General features: G+C 39.6%; 2 non-coding genes across 2 annotated transcripts; both read right to left on the bottom strand.

Moving 5' to 3' along the window:
* Nucleotides 1–562: 562 nt before the first annotated feature.
* Nucleotides 563–669, bottom strand: LOC131593754 (small nucleolar RNA R71). The gene has a single exon (XR_009281135.1). It is a non-coding gene; the product is annotated as a small nucleolar RNA R71 (small nucleolar RNA).
* A 9811-nt stretch (nt 670–10480) lies between these two features.
* LOC131593716 (small nucleolar RNA R71) lies at nt 10481–10587 on the bottom strand. The gene has a single exon (XR_009281099.1). It is a non-coding gene; the product is annotated as a small nucleolar RNA R71 (small nucleolar RNA).
* Nucleotides 10588–16573: the final 5986 nt, after the last annotated feature.

Below are 16573 nucleotides of genomic sequence, written 5' to 3'. Positions count from 1 at the left end.
CTTTCTGGACGATTGTATGCCAAATACTCGTTCACAAGGAGGAGATTTAATACAACGAATTAACGAGATCGAACGTTTCATTAACGTCAAACGTCGAGCTCGCAATCTTCCCGAAGTAGCACCAATTACGATTAATCAGGAATTGACCTTTACTGATCAAATCAATCAAATTACCCCGAAGTTAGAGATGGATGATGTTCGTCCTCTTAGAGACTATGCCGCTCCTTCACGCGCTGAACCACACTCAAGTATCGCACCACCTGCGATTGAGGCGAACAATTTCGAACTGAAACCTTCGTTGGTACAAGCTGTTCAACAGAATCAATTCTCTGGAAGCCCTGCAGACGACCCCAACCTCCATTTATCTGTGTTCGTGCAATATGCCGATACTGTCAAAGCTAACAACGTTAGTTTCGAAGCTATTCGATTACGTCTCTTTCCATTCTCCTTGAGAGATAGAGCTAGAGTGTGGCTTCAATCCCTGCCTTCTAATTCCATAACTACATGGGACGAATTGAAGAGAGTATTCTTAGCGAGATACTTTCCTCCTAGCAAAACTGCTATGCTAAGAGGTCAAATCAACGGATTTACCCAGAAAGATAACGAATCACTCTTCGAAGCTTGGGAACGATATAAGGACATGCTTAGACTATGCCCTCATCATGGACTCGAACCATGGCTGATCATCCATACTTTCTATGATGGTCTCCTTTATAACACTAAAATGACTATAGATGTCGCTGCTGGCGGAGCACTAATGGACAAACCCCATGATGAAGCATACAACCTCATAGAGAACATGGCACAAAACCATTACCAATGGGGTGGAGAACGAGCCGCTCTAGAGAAAACCCAAACCAAAGGAGGAATGTACGAAGTAAGTGGTATAGACCGCGTTAACGCTAAAGTTGACGCTTTAACTCAAAAGATCGAAAACTTAACCATCACTCCTTTAGCCACCGCTGCTACCGTAGCACCTAACTGCGAGATTTGTGGATTAACTGGACACGCAGTTGCCGAATGTCAACTCTTGACTGGAAACCCATCTGATCAAGTAAATTATGCTCAAGGAAACCCTTATTCCAACACGTACAACCCTGGATGGAAAAACCATCCAAACTTTTCGTATAAGAACAACAACGCGTTGTACGCGCCTGGACAAGCACCTGCTGTGCTTCCTGGCTATCAAAAAGTGCCTGTAGCTGCTCAAAACGCCCCTAGGAAGTCGAATCTAGAAATCATGATGGAAAACTTTATAGCTTCCCAACAACAAACCAACAAGGACTTCCTAAATCAAAACATCCACAATAGCGAGCAACTAAAACAATTATCGAACAAAGTAGATGCCTTAGCTACGCATAACAAAATGTTAGAAACTCAAATTTCACAAGTAGCTCAACAACAAGCACCTACTGCTTCCCCTGCTGGCACGTTTCTTGCTCAACCACAACCTAATCCTAAAGGACATGCGAACGCGATAACACTACGAAGTGGAACAAACTACGATGGACCTGTTGATCCTAGAACTCAAAATGCACCCATGTCACAATAAGAGCCAAAGGAAACCCAAAAGTCATCAACTGATGATCAAACTGCTAAGACCAATGAGAACAACAAAGAAGTGGAACTTGAAAAAGAAAAACCTTACGTTCCACCACCACCTTATAAGCCACCAATTCCTTACCCTCAGAGATTAGCTAAATAAAAAACCGAAGCGCAATTTAAAAAATTTGTAGAACTTCTGAAACAGCTAAACATAACCATACCGTTCACAGAAGCCATAACTGAAATGCCTTTGTACGCTAAATTTTTGAAAGAAATTATATCGAACAAAAAGAAACTCGAGGATAACGAAACTGTTACACTTACCGCTGAATGTAGCGCTATCATCCAAAATAACATGCCTCCTAAACTAAAAGATCCTGGTAGCTTTTCTATACCCTGCGTAATAGGAAAGACCATTATAGAGAAAGCCTTGTACGACTTAGGAGCCAGTGTTAGCTTGATGCCTCTTTCAACCTGTAAGAAGCTAAATCTGGGTGAGCTTAAAGCAACGAGAATGTCTCTTTAACTAGCTGACCGTTCAGTTAAATATCCTGTAGGAATGTTAGAAAATATCCCTGTTCGTGTAGGCCAATTCTACATCCCAACTGACTTCATCATAATGGATATCCAAGAAGATTCTAACATCCCGATCATATTAGGAAGACCATTCTTAGCAACCGCTGGTGCAATTATAGATGTCAAGCGAGGAAAGCTTACCTTCGAAGTAGGAGAAGAGAAAATAGAATTTATTCTTTCCCAATTCCTAAAAGCACCTTCTATAATTGAAACATGCTGCTCTGCAGACATAATCGACGAGTGTGTTAATGAAGTAAAATCCGAACCACATAAGGAAACCGAGATCCTAAGAATTCCTATACCGCCAATTTTTGAAGATGACAACTGGCGTGGGGAATATCAAGATGACCACCTGAGTGAATGTTTGGCATTAACTCCTGATCCTATACCAGGGCCTAAGAAACCTGCTATAGAACTGAAAACACTACCTACCGACCTTAGGTACGAATTTCTAGACGAAGAACTTAACCGACCAATTATAGTTAACGCCAATTTAGGACAAACCGAGACTGAAAAACTACTTACCGTCCTAAGAAAATACCCAACCGCTCTAGGATATAACATATCGGATCTGAAAGGAATAAGTCCTTCCCTCTGTATGCACCGTATTATGCTTGAAGACGATTGTAAAACCTCTAGGGAACATCAAAGGCGAATAAATCCAATTATGAGCGATGTGGTTAAAAAGGAAATCCAAAAACTGCTAGAAGCCGGAATAATATATCCAATATCCGATAGCAAATGGGTTAGTCCTGTTCATGTCGTACCAAAGAAAGGAGGAGTTACTGTAATCACTAACGCAAATGGCGAATCTGTATCACAACGTACCAAAACTGGATGGAGAATGTGCATTGACTATAGGAAGTTAAACAAAGCCACCCGAAAAGACCATTTCCCTTTACCATTCATAGATCAAATGCTCGAACGCCTAGCTAAACACTCACATTTCTGTTATCTGGACGGATACTCCGGATTTTTCCAAATTCCTATCCACCCTGACGACCAAGAGAAGACCACGTTTACCTGTCCTTATGGTACGTTCGCTTATAGACGAATGCCTTTTGGACTTTGCAATGCACCCGCGAACTTTCAGAGATGCATGATGGCAATATTTGCCGACTTCCTGGATGGAATAATGGAGGTCTTTATGGACGACTTCTCTGTCTGTGGAGGAAGTTTTGAAACATGTTTAGAGAACCTTGAATTGGTACTTAAACGATGCGTAAGCGTTAACCTAGTCCTTAATTAGGAAAAATGTCATTTCATGGTTCGACAAGGAATCGTACTTGGACACATCGTATCCGATAGAGGGATCGAAGTGGATAAAGCTAAAATCGAAATTATCAAAAACCTTCAACCTCCCAAAACAGTTAGAGAAATAAGAAGTTTTCTAGGTCAAGCTGATTTTTACCGACGTTTCATTAAAGATTTCTCTAGAATAACCAAACCCTTAACCGAATTACTGATGAAAGACGCCGGATTCATTTTTAACGATAAATGCACTGAAGCATTCCATACGCTTAAACAATCATTAATCTCTGCGCCAATTATGCAACCTCCCGACTGGAACGAGCCTTTCGAAATAATGTGCGACGCAAGCGATTATGCTGTAGGAGCCATTCTAGGGCAAAGAAAAGATAAGAAACTACATGTCATATACTATGCGAGTAGAACCCTAGACGAAGCTCAAATGAATTACGCCACGACAGAAAAGGAATTATTAGCTGTCGTATTCGCGTTAGATAAGTTCCGTTCTTACCTGGTAGGAGCCAAAATAATCATATACACTGACCACGCTGCTATTAGGTACCTCTTAACCAAGAAGGACACCAAACCGAGACTGTTAAGATGGATCCTGTTATTACAAGAGTTCGACCTGGAAATTAAAGATAAAAAGGGAACTGAGAATGTCGTAGCAGATCATCTCTCTCGATTGGAAAATCTGAAACCCGAACAAGTACCAATTGGCGATGATTTCCCTTATGAAAGACTCATCGCTCAGTTAGAAGCTAATGAATTAGAACCATGCCATCCAATTACTGAAACTAATAACTTCGCAGAAGTAGCTTTAGCCCGCTCTGACACACCTTGGTATGCAGACTTCGTAAACTACCTAGCTGTTGGTGTACTTCCTCCTGATCTAAGTTACCAACAGAAAAAGAAATTTTTCCATGACCTAAAACATTACTATTGGGACGACCCGCTCCTTTTCAAAAGAGGCCCCGATGGAATCTTTAGACGTTGTGTACCCGAGGAAGAAATAGGAAGCATAATAACACACTGTCATTCTGCACCGTGTGGAGGACACCATAGCACATCTAGAACATGCGCCAAAATCCTTCAATCTGGACTCTTCTGGCCCAACCTGTGGAAAGACGTTTATTTTGCTGTATTAAACTGTGATAGATGCCAACGAACCGGAAATATTTCGAGACGTGACGAAATGCCTCAAAAGGGCATTCTAGAAGTAGAAATATTTGACGTCTGGGGAATAGACTTTATGGGCCCGTTTCCATCATCATTCGGAAATCAATATATACTCGTAGCTGTCGATTACGTTTCGAAATGGATAGAAGCTATCGCTTCTCCTACAAACGATACACGAGTAGTTATCAAACTCTTCAAAAACGTCATCTTTCCTAGGTTCGGTGTGCCAAGACAGGTAATTAGCGATGGTGGGTTCCATTTCATTTCAAGAATACTTGAAAAACTCCTTCGAAAATATGGAGTAAATCATCGAATAGCTACACCATACCATCCACAAACAAGCGGACAAGTAGAAGTATCTAACCGCGAAATAAAACAAATATTGGAGAAAACTGTTGCTATATCTAGAAAAGATTGGTCAACCAAGTTAAATGAAGCTTTATGGGCTTATAGAACAGCTTTCAAAACTCCAATAGGAACTACCCCATTCAAACTCGTTTATGGAAAATCATGCCACCTTCCGGTAGAGTTAGAACATAAAGCCTATTGGGCCATTAAAAATTTAAATCTAAACTACACTACCGCTGGTGAGAAACGACTTCTAGACATAAACGAATTAGACGAACTTAGACAAGACGCTTACGAAAACGCCAAAATCTATAAAGAGAGAACAAAAAAATGGCATGACAAGCGTATATCTAGGAAAATTTTTAGCATAGGCGATAAAGTACTTTTATTTAATTCTAGACTAAAATTATTTCCTAAAAAGTTACGATCTAGATGGTCTGGCCCTTTCGAAATCACTAACATATTTCCGAGCGGAGCGATAGAAATCAAAGGAAAAACCGTCAAACCTTTTTTCGTAAATGGGCAACGTCTTAAGTATTACCATCATCTCGAACACGATGAAAATATCCAAATTTTTAAACTTGACGAGCTGCCCGCTCATTCGAAAAAATAGTTTTCTATTTTAAAATCGTCGAGCTTGCGACATAAAACAAAGCGCTTGGTGGGAGACAACCCACAAATATTTTTATTTTTATTTTTAACTTTTAATTTTTATTTTTATTCTAATCTATTTTTGAATAATTTTAATTTTTCTACATTTTTATATTTTTCCTACATTTTATAATAATTACTATAATTATAACTGCTATCCTTAAATCGTGAAAATATTTCCTTTTTATAATTATATTTATTATTATAACTTGTTACATTTTTATTTTATTTTTCTCTTTATTTTTCCTTTTTAAAAACAACACTAGCCTAGTTCTAACTTAATCTTAATATTTTCAACTTCTAGGTTTTCTTAACTACTAACTCATTCAAGATGCAAGAAGTTGATAATATGGAAGTTGTGTTCCGTGGTAGAGGACAAGAAGCGAGATATGCTAAGCTGGCTGAGAGGCAAATGGATTTGACTCGTTACCCTCACCAGCCGACTATGGAAAGACTTGGTATCGAAGAAAGCGTCATGCACTTGCTGAACCAAATCGGTTGGACCGGTTCTCACCTGTTCCGCAAGTTTAGTACTTACCGAAAGCTCACTCTGGAATTCTTGAGCTCCTTGACTTATCTTCCTAACTGCGGACAAGGGCTGAGGAAAGGAGTCATCCTCTTTCGACTCTTTGGTTTGGAATATCAGTTTTGCATCCGAGATTTTGCTGAAATGCTGGAACTACCTCATGGATCAGATGCATACACCACAATAGCTGAAGACAGTCTTGCATACTGGGAGTTGGAAAGATTTTGGGGCAAGATCACTGGAAACGATAACCCTGAAGAGAACGAATTTCAATCTGAGAACATCCATAACCCTGCTTTCAGATACTTGCATAAGATCATCGCTCACTACATATTCGGTAAACCCGATAATATCACTGAAGTTTCTAGAGAAGAGTTATTCATCATGTTCTGCACCTCTCAGAATCGTCCGGTCAACGCCATCGCATTCATGCTAACAAACTTCGAGCGCATCATGCAAGACGAAGTTTCACCTATTCTGATCGGCGGATTTGTCACTATGATTGCAAATGCTATAGGACTGAGAATACCTCTACTTAGATTGACACCTTTTGGTTCCCACAACTCTATGGACATTCGCTTCTGCTTTAATCGAGGTATCATTGGTAACCTTGGACCTGATCAGTTTGATTTACTCATTGATAATAAAGTATTAGATCAGTTCACCTTACCAAGTCCAAGGACGAGTGTACACAATCCTGCTAACTGGCTTTACTATGGTCAGATTCCTGAGAGAGAACCCTCACCTGAAACCCCACAAGCTTATGAACATTTTGATGAAGATATGCACGTATCGAAATCTGAGCCTGACACTCCTCCTGGATACTACGAATCTATGCCTGAGGATGATCATGTTCCTGAACATGAGCCTCTTCCTGAAGATGAACCCATTCCTGAATATGAGCCTCTTTCTGAAGATGAACCCATTCCTGAATATGAGCCTCTTTCTGAAGATGAACCCATTCCTGAGTATGAGCCTGAGACTCCTTCTGAAGATTCTGCTGAAGATTATACTATAGATATGACTAATGTCGAGCTTGAACCACAAGAACCTGCTGCATCCACCGAATCAGTGAACCAAAGAACTCCTAATCAGAACACACATGAGCAAGCCATCAGTGCACTGCAACACGACGTATAACATGTGCGCAACGAGCTACACACTCTGCAAATGCACTTCTTCGACTTCATCGACACCGTCAATGCTCAATTCGACGAAGTTTTCAAACACATTTATTCTAATGTGCACAACAATAGACGTGGCTAGATGTTATCGCTTAGATTATTAGATTTTATTTCTAGTTTTAGCAATTTCTAATTTCTAGTTTAGAATTTCATTTTCTGCACTTTTAAATTCTGTTTCTATCAACACTCAGTACCAGTTTTAATTCCAAATGCATTATTTTATTCATTACTCCTACTGTGTTATACTGCATTACTATTAACTGCTATATATTCCTGTTTACCATTATTTTTGCTGTTTATAGTATGAAACAATGACACTGTTCTGAACTATTATTCTCTACTCAATGCTATCTGTCAGAACTTGTCCAAACCCATGCATGTGTGAAAACCACCTGCCTAAGCTAGGAGACGCACGTCTCCAACTCTGTGGGACCAGAGCTCTGCATACAAAGGACAGGAGACGCCCGACTCCATACCCTGTCCCCCAGCAGAATGACTGCCTGAGACGCGCGTCTCCCAAGGGCAGCAGCTGCATTTTTCAGTTTGACCACGCAGAAGCATTTTCATCCCCTTTTTTGAATTTTGAATTTTGAATTTCAAAATTCATCATTCAATATTCTTCCTTCTCCCCATTATTTCTTCCATTTAAAAACCATAAACCTCATTCATCCTCCATCATTCACCTCTTTAACTCTACATCATTTCCCATTTCTCCATTCCATTCAAACTTCAAACACCACCATAACTCCATTTTAATTCTACATTAACCACACCATTTTCAAACCTCACTATAAAACCACACCACCACCACTCCTTTTCTTCACAACCTCTGATAACACGATTTTATATCGTATATTTAGCTTACAATCCATAGATATTTATAGCATTTTCCGTTTATTATTTTAATTTATTACGATATTACGCGTGTTTTTGCTTTGTTTCAGGTTTTACACTCTTACTATGCCGAATTGTGAAAAAGAGAAGAAATGGAGCCAAAACGACCCTTTTCTATGCCTAAAAGACGTAAATTGGGTGCTGAAGTAAAAAGGGAGTGCAATTAAAGGCCAAGTGTGCTGAAAGAGGCCCAAAGACTCAATGAAGCAATCCAGCCCACGAAGGAAAGCAGCCCAAGCCACACAAGTAAGCAGAGACGCACGTCTCTGCCACCTCAGCAAAAGGGAGACACACGTCTCCACCTCCCTAAATTCTCTCCACTTGAGACGCACGTCTCAAGTCTCCCTGAAGAATAGGAGACGCACGTCTCCACGTCCCGGTCTGCAGAAGTTCCTCTTTTCACGCAAAGCAACTGCAAGCCCCTCCTATAAATAGGACCAGTCACTTCACTTCAATCTGTCCGATTTCCTGCCAACGAAGTGCTGCCGAAATTGTACCGCGAACTGCTTTTCCTTATTCTGCTTTCATTTAACCGTTTATTTTCTCACAACGATTTCTACACTGGAAATTGTTGTGAACTTTTCGTAGATCTAGCCTTACGTTAGATTTATCGTTTTATTTCATTGTTTTTATTTTCTGCCATTTAAATTCCGAAGAACAATCCAGCCAACCTGTGGTGGAAGTTCGAGTACTTCAAGATTCAATTCAATTCAGATTTATTTTAATTCAGGTTTTTTATTTACCGCCTTTATTTATATTATTATTGCATGATATATTATATGCCATTTAATATGTCTATTATTATGAACCGAACCGATTTATGCATGTTTAATCATATTAATATGTCTGGCTAAATTACTAAAGGTGTCGGTATGTAAAGTAAGTTAACCGTAGGGATCCGAAATAAATTGGCTTAAATTATGTTTTATTAATTATCACTTATTTTTGGTTTACATGTCTAGTTTAATTAGTAAGTCTTAAAACCAATAGAGCGAAAGTTTGAGGGCTTAGGACGGTCAAAGGTTAAAACCAATAGAGCGAAAGTTTGAGGACTTTAACTGGATAGTAGACATAGGACATTAGTTTTAAGGATGGCGAAAGCGTATTAAAACTAATTGGAACTTATTTATTTTCAAAAATTGTTTTTACACTCGAGCGGGATGGCGAAAGCGTACGTTAGGGTTATTAGCTTGCTCCGAGTCAACAGAGCGAAAGTTTGAGATTAGGAGATTTAAATAGATAACAACCTCGTAAAATAGGCATTTTATTAATTACATTGTTTCCAAAAAGCTCTTCTAAAATCTAATGGGATGGCGAAAGCGTACATTAGGATTAGGATAGTAGTCTGAATCAACAGAGCGAAAGTTTGAGACGAGGATTTTTAATCAATTGGAATTAGTAAAGATTTTTAATTTAATTATGCAAAAGCCAATGGACCTTCGGATTACCTTTAGTTAAACGAAATACATACTGATACCTGTCTTTTATTATTATTCTTTATTTTCTCACAATCACTTTCCCTTAGGAACAATCGAAATTTTAGTACTCCTAGCTTTACATAGTAACCTTAGATAACGGTAGATCGATTCATAGTCCCTGTGGATTCGATATCTTTTAAAACTACACGACACGACTGTGCACTTGCAGTTATCAGATTTATAGACACGTAAAGTCGCGATCAAGTTTTTGGCGCCGTTGCCGGGGACTATTTAAGTCGATATCGTAACTCACTGTTACACCGTAGAGACTAGGACAATTCTTCCCTTTCTTTTTGAACGATTGTATGCCAAATACTCGTTCAGAAGGAGGAGACTTAATACAACGAATTAACGAGATCGAACGTTTCATTAACGTTAAACGTCGAGCTCGCAATCTTCCCGAAGTAGCAGAAATTCCGATTAATCAGGAATTGATTTTTACTGATCAAATCAATCAAATCACCCCGAAGTTAGAGATGGCTGCTATTCGTCCTCTTAGAGACTATGCCGCTCCTTCGCGCGCTGAACCGCATTCAAGTATCGCACCACCTACGATTGAGGCGAACAATTTCGAACTGAAACCTTCACTGGTCCAAGCTGTTCAACAGAATCAATTCTCTGGAAGCCCTGTAGACGACCCCAATCTCCATTTATCCGTGTTCGTGCAATACGCCGATACTATCAAAGCCAACAACGTTAGTTCCGAAGCTATTTGATTACGCCTTTTCCCTTTCTCCTTGAGAGATAGAGCGAGAGCGTGGCTTCAATCCCTGCCTTCCAATTCCATAACTACGTGGGACGAATTGAAGAGAGTATTCTTAGCGAGATACTTTCCACCTAGCAAAACTGCTATGCTTAGAGGTCAAATCAACGGATTTACCCAGAAAGATAACGAATCGCTCTTCGAAGCTTGGGAACGTTACAAGGACATGCTTAGAATATGCCCTCATCATGGACTCGAACCATGGCTGATCATCCATACTTTCTATGGTGGTCTCTTATATAACACTAAAATGACTATAGATGCCGCTGCTGGCGGAGCATTAATGGACAAACCCCATGATGAAGCATACAAACTCATAGAGAACATGGCACAAAACCATTACCAATGGGGAGGAGAACGAGTCGCTCTAGAGAAAGCCCAAACCAAAGGAGGAATGTACGAAATAAGTGGTATAGACCGCGTTAACGCTAAAGTAGACGCTTTAACTCAAAAGATCGAGAATTTAACCATCACTCCTTCAGCCACCGCTGCCGCTGTAGCACCTAACTGCGAGATTTGTGGATTGACTGGGCATGTAGTTGCTGAATGCCAACTCTTGACTGGAGTCCCATCAGATCAAGTAAATTACGCTCAAGGAAACCCTTATTCTAACACGTACAACCCTGGATGGAAAAACCACCCGAACTTTTCTTATAAGAACAACAATGCGTTGTACGCGCCTGGACAAGCACCTGCTGTACCACCTGGCTACCAAAAAGCGCCTGTAGCTGCTCAAAACACCCCTAGGAAGTCAAATCTAGAAATCATGATGGAGAACTTCATAGCTTCCCAACAACAAACCAATAAAGACTTCCTGAATCAAAACATCCACAATAGCGAGCAACTAAAACAACTATCGAACAAAGTAGATGCTTTAGCTACGCATAACAAAATGTTAGAAACTCAAATCTCACAAGTAGCTCAACAGCAAGCACCTACTGCTGCCCCCGCTGGCACGTTTCCTGCTCAACCTCAACCCAATCCTAAAGGACATGCGAACGCGATAACACTACGAAGTGGAACTAATTACGATGGACCCATAGATCCTAGAACCCAAAACGTACCCATGTCACAACAAGAGCCAAAGGAAACCCAAAAGAAAACAACTGACGAACAAACTGCTAAGACTGATGAGAACAATAACGAAGTGGAACCCGAAAAAGAGAAACCTTATGTTCCACCACCACCTTATAAGCCACCAATTCCTTACCCTCAGAGATTAGCTAAATCAAAAACCGAAGCGCAATTTAAAAGATTTGTAGAACTTCTGAAGCAATTAAACATAACCATACCATTCACAGAAGCCATAACTGAGATGCCTTCGTACGCTAAGTTCTTAAAAGAAATCTTATCAAACAAAAAGAAACTCGAGGATAACGAAACTATAATGCTTACCGCTGAATGTAGCGCTATCATCCAAAATAACATGCCTCCAAAACTGAAAGACCCTGGTAGTTTCTCTATACCCTGCGTAATTGGAAAAACCATCATAGAGAAAGCCTTGTGCGATCTAGGAGCTAGTGTTAGTTTGATGCCTCTTTCAACCTGTAAGAAACTCAATCTAGGTGAGCTTAAAGCAACAAGAATGTCTCTTCAACTAGCAGACCGTTCAATTAAATACCCTGTAGGAATGTTAGAGAATATCCCTGTTCGTGTAGGTCAATTCTACATCCAAACTGACTTCATCATTATGGATATCCAAGAAGATTCTTACATCCCGATCATATTAGGAAGACCATTTTTAGCAACCACTGGTGCAATTATAGATGTAAAGCGAGGAAAGCTTACTTTCGAAGTAGGAGAAGAGAAAATAGAATTTATCCTTTCCCAATTCCTAAAAGCATCTTCTATAATTGACACATGCTGTTCTGCTGACATAATCGACGAGTGTGTCAAGGAAATAGAATCCGAACCAAATAAGGAAACCGAAACCCTAAGAATTCCTATGCCGCCAATTTTTGAAGATGACAACTGGCGTGAGGAATATCAAGATAACCACCTGAGTGAATGCTTAGCTTTAACTCCCGATCCTATACCTGGACCTAAGAAACCTGGTATAGAGCTGAAAACACTTCCTACCGATCTTAGATACGAATTTCTAGACGAAGAACTAAACCGACCAGTTATAGTGAACGCCAACTTAGGACGAACCGAGACTGAAAAATTACTTAATGTCCTAAGAAAATACCCTACCGCTTTAGGATACAACATATCAGATCTGAAAGGTATAAGCCCTTCTCTGTGTATGCACCGCATTATGCTCGAAGACGATAGTAAAACCTCTAGGGAACATCAAAGGCGAATAAACCCTATTATGAGCAATGTGGTTAAAAAGGAAATCCAAAAACTGCTAGAAGCTGGAATAATATATCCTATATCCGATAGTAAATGGGTTAGCCCTGTTCACGTCGTACCAAAGAAAGGAGGAGTCACTGTAATCACTAATGCAAAAGGAGAATCTGTAGCACAACGTACCCAAACTGGATGGAGAATGTGCATTGACTATAGGAAGCTAAATAAAGCTACCCGAAAAGACCATTTCCCTTTACCTTTCATAGATCAAATGCTCGAACGCCTAGCTAAACACTCACATTTTTGTTATCTGGATGGATACTCCGGATTTTTCCAAATTCCTATCCACCCTGACGACCAAGAGAAGACCACATTCACATGTCCTTATGGTACATTCGCTTATAGACGAATGCCTTTTGGGCTCTGCAATGCACCCGCGACCTTCCAAAGATGCATGATGGCAATATTTGCCGACTTCCTAGATGGAATAATGGAGGTCTTTATGGACGACTTCTCTGTCTGTGGAGGAAGTTTTGAAACATGTTTAGAAAACCTTGAAATGGTGCTTAAACGATGCGTAAGCGTCAACCTAGTCCTTAATTGGGAAAAATGCCATTTCATGGTTCGACAAGGAATTGTACTTGGACACATCGTATCCGATAGAGGAATCGAAGTTGATAAAGCAAAAATCGAAATTATCGAAAACCTTCAGCCTCCCAAAACCGTTAGAGAAATAAGAAGTTTTCTGGGACATGCTGGTTTTTACCGACGCTTCATTAAGGATTTCTCTAAAATAACCAAACCCTTAACTGAACTACTCATGAAAGACGCCGAATTTATTTTCACCGATAAATGCACTGAAGCATTTCAAACGCTTAAACAAGCATTGATCTCTGCGCCAATTATGCAACCTCCCGACTGGAATGAACCTTTCGAAATAATGTGTGACGCAAGTGATTATGCTGTAGGAGCCGTTCTAGGACAAAGAAAGGATAAGAAACTACATGTCATATATTATGCGAGTAGAACCCTAGACGAAGCTCAGATGAATTATGCCACGACAGAAAAAGAATTATTAGTTGTCGTATTCGCATTAGACAAATTCCGTTCTTACCTGGTAGGAGCCAAAATAATCATATACACTGACCACGCTGCCATTAGGTACCTCCTAACCAAAAAGGACGCCAAACCAAGACTTTTGAGATGGATCTTATTACTGCAAGAGTTCGACCTGGAAATTAAAGATAAGAAAGGCACTGAAAATGTCGTAGCAGATCACCTCTCTCGATTAGAAAATCTGAAACCCGAACAAGTACCAATTGACGATGATTTCCCTTATGAAAGACTCATCGCCCAATTAGAAGCAAATGAATTCGAACCATACCATCCAAACTCTGAAACCAACAAATTAGAAGACATAGCTTTAGCCCGATCTGACGCACCTTGGTATGCAGATTTCGTAAATTACCTAGCTGCTGGTGTGCTTCCTCCTGATCTAAGTTACCAACAGAAGAAGAAATTCTTCCACGACCTAAAACATTACTATTGGGACGACCCACTCCTGTTCAAAAGAGGCCCCGATGGAATCTTTAGACGTTGTGTACCCGAGGAGGAAATAAGAAGCATAATAACACATTGCCATTCTGCACCGTGTGGAGGACACCATAGCACATCTAGAACCTGCGCCAAAATCCTTCAATCTGGACTTTTCTGGCCCAACTTGTGGAAAGACGTCTATTTTGCTGTACTAAGCTGTGATAGATGCCAACGAACTGGAAACATTTCAAGACGCGATGAAATGCCTCAAAAAGGCATTCTTGAAGTAGAAATATTTGACGTCTGGGGAATAGACTTCATGGGACCGTTTCCGTCATCGTTTGGAAATCAATATATACTCGTAGCCGTCGATTACGTTTCAAAATGGATAGAAGCTATTGCTTCTCCTACAAACGATACACGAGTAGTTATCAAACTTTTCAAAAACGTCATCTTTCCTAGGTTCGGTGTGCCAAGATTGGTAATTAGCGATGGTGGTTCCCATTTCATTTCAAGAATACTTGAGAAACTCCTTCGAAAATATGGAGTGAATCATCGAATAGCCACACCATACCATCCACAAACAAGCGGACAAGTAGAAGTATCTAACCGCGAAATAAAACAAATATTAGAGAAAACTGTTGCTATATCTAGGAAAGATTGGTCAACCAAGCTAAATGAAGCTTTATGGGCTTATAGAACAGCTTTCAAAACTCCAATAGGGACTACCCCATTCAAACTCGTTTATGGAAAATCATGCCACCTACCAGTAGAGTTAGAACATAAAGCCTATTGGGCCATCAAGAACTTAAACCTAAACTACACTGCCGCTGGTGAGAAACGACTTCTAGACATAAACGAATTAGAAGAACTTAGACAAGACGCTTACGAAAACGCCAAAATCTATAAAGAGCGAACGAAAAAATGGCACGACAAGCGTATATCTAGGAAAAATTTTAGCATAGGCGATAAAGTGCTTTTATTTAATTCTAGACTAAAATTATTTCCTGGTAAGTTACGATCTAGATGGTCTGGCCCTTTCGAAATAACTAACATATTTCCGAGTGGAGCGATAGAAATCAAAGGGGAAACCGTCAAACCTTTTGTCGTAAATGGGCAACGTCTTAAGTATTACCATCATCTCGAATACAATGAAAACATCGAAGTTTTTAAACTAGACGAACTGCCCGCTCTTTCGAAAAAATAGTTTTCTATTTTAAAATCGTCGAGCTTACGACATTAAACAAAGCGCTTGGTGGGAGACAACCCACATTTATTTATTCTTTTTATTTTCATTTTATTTTTTAAAATTTTAACCTTTAATTTTCATTTAATTATTCTATTTTTAATTATTCTAGATTTTAATTTTCTTATTATTTTTCATACATCTTATAATATTTATTATAATTATAACTGCTATCTTAACTCGAGAAAATACTTCCTTTTTATAATTATAATTATTATTATAACTTGTTTTATTTAATTTTATTTTTAAAATTAACACTAGCCTAGTTCTAACTTAATCTCAATATTTTCAACTTCTAGGTTTTTCATTTAACTACTAACTACGATGCAAGAAGTTGATAACATGGAAGTTGTGTTCCGTGGTAGAGGACAAGAAGCAAGATTTAACAAGCTGGCTGGAAGACACATGGATTTGACTTGCTATCCTCACCAACCAACTATGGTGAAACTTGGTATCGAAGAAAGCATCCTACACCTGCTTAACCAAATTGGTTGGACTGGTTCTCACTTGTTCCGCAAGTTTAGCACTTACCGGAAGCTCACTCTGGAATTCTTGAGCTCCCTGACCTATCTTCCAAACTGTGGACAAGGACTGAAAAAAGGAGTTATTCTCTTTAGACTCTTTGGTATGGAGTTTAATTTCTGCATCCGAGATTTTGCTGAAATGTTAGAACTACCTCATGGACCTGATGCATACGCCCAAGTAGCTGAAGAAAACCTTCCATACTGGGAGTTGGAAAAATACTGGGGCAAGATCACTGGAAACGACAACCCTGAAGAGAATGAGTTTCAATCTGAGAACATCCACAATCCTGCTTTCCGCTACTTTCACAAGATCCTTGCTCACTATATTTTTGGAAAGCCCGATAATGTCACTGAAGTTACTAGAGAAGAGTTGTTCATCATGTTTTGTACATCTCAGAATCGCCCGGTCAATGCCATCGCATTCATGCTAACAAACTTCGAGCGCATCACGCAAGACGAAGTTTCACCCATTAGGATCGGCGGATTCGTCACTATGATTGCTAATGCCATAGGAATGAGAGTGCCTTTGCTTAGATTGACACCTTTTGGTACCCATACCTCTATGGACATCAATTTCTGCTTT

The sequence above is a fragment of the Vicia villosa genome, linkage group LG3 (assembly GCF_029867415.1).
Source record: "Vicia villosa cultivar HV-30 ecotype Madison, WI linkage group LG3, Vvil1.0, whole genome shotgun sequence".
Lineage (NCBI taxonomy): Eukaryota > Viridiplantae > Streptophyta > Magnoliopsida > Fabales > Fabaceae > Vicia > Vicia villosa.
Note: the sequence above shows the minus strand (reverse complement) of the source record. Positions and strands in the feature narration are given on the sequence as shown.